Source organism: Galeopterus variegatus, unplaced genomic scaffold, assembly GCF_000696425.1.
Source record: "Galeopterus variegatus unplaced genomic scaffold, G_variegatus-3.0.2 Scaffold3770, whole genome shotgun sequence".
NCBI classification, from domain to species: domain Eukaryota; kingdom Metazoa; phylum Chordata; class Mammalia; order Dermoptera; family Cynocephalidae; genus Galeopterus; species Galeopterus variegatus.
Genome location: NW_007729881.1, coordinates 127664 through 132597, shown reverse-complemented (window position 1 = coordinate 132597; position 4934 = coordinate 127664). Strand labels below are relative to the sequence as shown.

General features: G+C 37.6%; 1 pseudogene; it reads left to right on the top strand.

Moving 5' to 3' along the window:
- The first annotated feature begins 716 nt into the window (after nucleotides 1-716).
- On the top strand, nucleotides 717-2565 carry LOC103601523 (annotated as a pseudogene).
- Nucleotides 2566-4934: the final 2369 nt, after the last annotated feature.

Sequence of the window (4934 nt, the reverse complement as noted above, 5' to 3'; positions counted from 1 at the left end):
ATTTTTTAAAAGCTCCCAGATGATGCTAATATGGATCAGGGCTGAGAACCACTGAAGTAGAAGAGTACTACCAAATGTCTTTGCTATAATGGAGAATAAATAGACACTGCTGGAATAGAAGCTAAAGTATATTAAATCGGGAGGTTTTACGATGACCACTAACAGAACTTTAAATGAAAACATAAGTCTTTGATCAATTCAACAAGTTTTTTTAAAAAGAAAAACCCACGAATCTCTGAATTACAAAGAAGAATGTCCATGCATACATGTGCACACGCACTTATGCATGCACACACACAAAAGCCATAAAAAAGGGCCATGTAAAAAGACTTTTGAAAAAATCAGAAGCAAAATAAACTGAAATCATGATATAAAATATGATGACAAAATTCATCTGTCTTATATAAAAGACATAAACTCACCTGTTAAAAGAAAGAAAGATGATAGAGAGAGAGATGTAGATATATGTCAGGTTGATTCACAAAGCAAAAGTTGATCATAAAGGTATGACGTTAAAAAGATCCACTGAAAATTAAATATCTCAGATAAGTTAAAAAGTAAGCATCTATGGCGGTTGGGCCTGGAGGACAGTGGCGGCCAGGGCAACAAGAGGGGGCACATGAGAGGCCATGTGGGACACAGGGTGCCAGGAAGCGGGGAGCGCAGAGGTTGACTCTTCACCACACTGAAACCATTAGAAATTATATTACCTGGCGACTGATATGTCTCAAGGTGAACTCGTCCATCCTAAGGCACTCCCACTTATAGCAGGAGCTCAGCTGACCCACATGGTCAAATTAGGCAAGAAGGTAGAAGACAGCACCATGCCAACTCATGGAGCTGTGAATTCTTCCCCAGGAAACTCCTCCCAAAAGCAAGCTTGCTGAAGGGGAGGAAGAAAAGCCAGAACCAGATGTAAGTTCAGAGGAATCTGTCTCTACTGTAGAAGAACAAGAGAATGAAACTCCACCTGCAACATCTAGTGAGACAGAGCAGCCAGAGGGGAAACCTGAGAATGAAGAGAAGGAAGAAAACAAGTCTTCTGAGAAAAACAAAAAGGATGAGAAAGATCAATCTAAAGAAAAGGAGAAGAAAGTGAAAAAAACAATAACTTCCTCAGCTATCCTTTCTGCCAGCCAGCTAGCCAAAGCCTAGAAATAAACACCCCAAGTCCCAAGATGGATGCAATTCATACTGAGGCCATTAAGGCTTGCTTCCAGAAGGGTGGTGCATCAGTGGTTGCTATTTGAAAATATATCATCCATAAGTATCCTTCTTCGGAGCTGAAGAACTAAAAAGAGAATTAAATAGAGGAATCATCAAACAGATAAAAGGAAAAAGTGCTTCTGGAAGTTTTGTTGTGGTCCAAAAATCAACAAAAACCTTCAGAAATCCAGAAACAGAAAGAAGAGGAGCTCTGCAGTGGATCCAGAACCACAAGTAAAATTGCAGGATGTCCTCCCACTGGCCTTCACTCGCCTTTGTGAACCTAAAAAAGCTTCCTACAGTCTCATCAGGAAATATGTGCCTCAGTATCATCCTAAGCTTTGAGTGGACAGCAGGCCTCAGCTGTTGAAGAATGCTCTGTAGAGAGCAGTAGAAAGAGGCCAGTTAGAACAGATAACCGGCAAAGGTGCTTCGGGGACATTCCAGCTGAAGAAATCAGGGGAGAAACCCCTGCTTGGTGGAAGCTTGATGGAATATGCAATCTTGTCTGCCATTGCTGCCATGAATGAGCTAAAGGCCTGCTCCACCACTGCTTTGTAGAAGTACTAGAGAACCACCCAGGGACCAATTCTAACTATCAAATGCATTTGCTGAAGAAAACCTTACAGAAATGTGAGACGAATGGGTGGGTGGAACAGATTTCTTGTAAAGGATTCAGTGGCACCTTCTAGCTCTGTTTCCCTATCACCCCAGCCCCAGAGTTCTATTTCCAAACATAGAACCAAATGAAAGAACCATAGAAAGAGCCAAATGATTCTAAAGATGAAGATGACAATAAAGATGAGTCATCAGAAAAAGATTCTGAGGATGAAGAGCCACCCCCTAAGAGAAGGTTGCAGAAGTAAACCCCAGCCAAGTCCCCAGGGAAACCTGCATCCCTGAAACAGAGAGGGTCCAAGCCTGCACCTAAAGTCCCAGCTGCCCAGCGAGGGAAAGCTAAGTCCCTGCCCAAGGAAGCCCCTCCTAAGGCCAAAATTCCTGCCAAGAAAGCCAGGCCCTCACCTTCAGTCATTAAGAAGCCTAGAAGTGGCTCTTCAAAGAAGCCTGCAACCAGTGCGAGAAAAGAAGTGAAACTGCCTGGCAAGGGCAAATCCACCATGAAGAAGTCTTTCAAAGCAAAAAAGTAAATTTTATAGGAAAAAAGGGTATCATGATGAAATTCAAAATCTTCTTTTCTAAGGTCAGTGTGCATTTTAGTTTTTACGCTTTTAAAATTACATTGTTGTTCTCCCCTATGAACATTGTGGGGAGGGAATATAAATAAATCAGTTTAGGCATTTGTTAGCTTTAGGTGCTGTTCTTGGTGCCTGCCCCTTCCCTCAGTCATTTTAATTTTTGCAATAATCCTTGACTTACCTAAACTGTGTAATCTATACTTGTCCTCTTTGCTCCCTCTACCCTGAACACTGTTCTTTTTTTATGGTCAGCTTTGGCTTTTTCTTCCCCTTGCTTTATCTAAACAGTTGGAAAGATTTTTATATCGGTAGAAAGCATCAGAAGCAGGATGCTGGTCAGATGCTATAAGTAAAAAGGAGGCAGTATAGCACTGACTGAATTGTAAATCCTCCTGCCTGGAGATTTCAGTTATAGCTATAATAATTAATCTTTTTTATAAAAACGATTCTACTAACACTTTATCTCCAACTATAAACACAGAGACATTTTAGCTTTGGGAATAAGCCAAAACCAATGTAATCTCATTAGATTCTGAAGATTGAGAGCTCCTTTGGGCCACTTTTCACATTGATCAATTTACACATATTTTTCACTGGCCTAGAGCGTTGCATTCCCTTAACAGTAAGCACAAGTTCTCTACACCACTTGGCTTTTGACTGAAAGGGAAGTATAGAAATATATTGAATCTGTGATTTCTGGTGTTGCCTGTGTTACCAAAAATGAGAACATAAAATCTTCTTGATCAAATGTTTAAATATATTTTTTAATATTCGGAGCATGAGTTGTTATTTCCTGTTTGCCTTTCTTATAAGTAAATGTTGGAGTAAGTAAATACATTGTTGCTAATGTAGAAATGTTAAGTGGAAAAACATACAATTTGCTAAAATAAACTAGATTCCAGATTCAAAAAAAAAGTAAGCATCTAGGCTAATGCACACAAGACAATGACAAACAAATGAAAAACAGGGTTGGGGTTGTAATCTAACCATCAGATGAGGGTCAAATTCAAGGCAAAGAGCATTAAATGAGAAAAAGAAAGTTGCTTTATAATGTTAAAGTATACTACCTACAATGAAGACCTGACAGTTACACATACCTGTGAACTTGGTTACAGCACCAAAAAAAGCAAAAATTACATAAAGTGCTGTGAAATTTAGACAAAATCACATTTATATTAGGAGACTTTCTTTTTTTTTAAAAGATGATCGGTAAGGGGATCTTAACCCTTGACTTGGTGTTGTCAGCACCACTCTCTCCCAAGTGAGCAAACAGGACATCGCTATATAGGGATCCGAACCCTTGGCCTTGATGTTATTAGCACCACACTCTCCCAAGTGAGCCACGGGCTGGCCCTATATTAGGAGACTTTAATTCAAAATTAAGTATAAACAGAAATGACATAAACAACCTGATAAGTTAAACTAATAAATGAATTTTGAATTCTATCCAAAAAAAGAATACAATTTTTTAGTGTGCACGGAAATACCCATGATTCATTAAATTAACCACAAACCAAAAAATAAATCTAATAAATTACAAAATATATAATTAGTATAGACAGCATTCTTTGGGGTTAACGCAAGGAAGTAGAAAATACTAAACAAAAGTGGCAAAAAAGAAAATGTCTATACATACAAACATCAAAACTAATTTGCAGATTATCCAGAAAAACAGAGTAAAGAACATAATATACCCAACCTATTGGTCATAACTAAAGAAGTGCCCAGGGGAAATTATATGATTTTAAATATTTATAATTATAATAAATAAGAATGCAAGAAAAGAAATAAACTAGGTACTCAATTCAAAAAGTTAGGGAGGGACTAACTAGTTAGCTCAGTTGGTTAGAGTTCAACCTTATAACACCAAGGTCATGAGTTTGGATCCTCATACCAGCCAGGTGAAAAGGAGTTAGGGAAAAATGAAATAAACCTGATGAAAACAAAATGAGATAATAAAGGCAAAAACAGATATTCGTTCATTATAAAACAGAAAAACTTGTATGATAACAAATAAATCTAAGAGCATATTGTTTAAAAGAATGAAATAGATAAATCATTAGCTTACCTAATCAAGAATAAAAAGACGGCATAAAAACATAAGAAGGGAAAATGGGAAAATCCTATACACAGAGAATAAATACAGCTATAGTGACTGATATTTTACCAACAGGCACTATTCTGGCCATACTAGTTATTTATGGTGGGCATATATTGTGGTTGATTGTGGCATCTGTTATGACTCACCAATGTCCATGCCAACTAATTTTAAAACACTTTGCACATCACTTCTGCATGAAGACCAATTGGGTCAACTTTATGTAAATAAACTTGGAATCTGGAATGATATAGACTATCTTCTAGGAAAACAGGTTACCAAAACTGACCTCAAAAAAGTCAGAATATCTAAACAAAAAATTTCTAAAGACTACTCCACAAATAAATGAAGAGTACCAGACCCAGGATATAGACTATCTTCTAGGAAAACAGGTTACCAAAACTGACCTCAAAAAAGTCATAATATCTAAACAA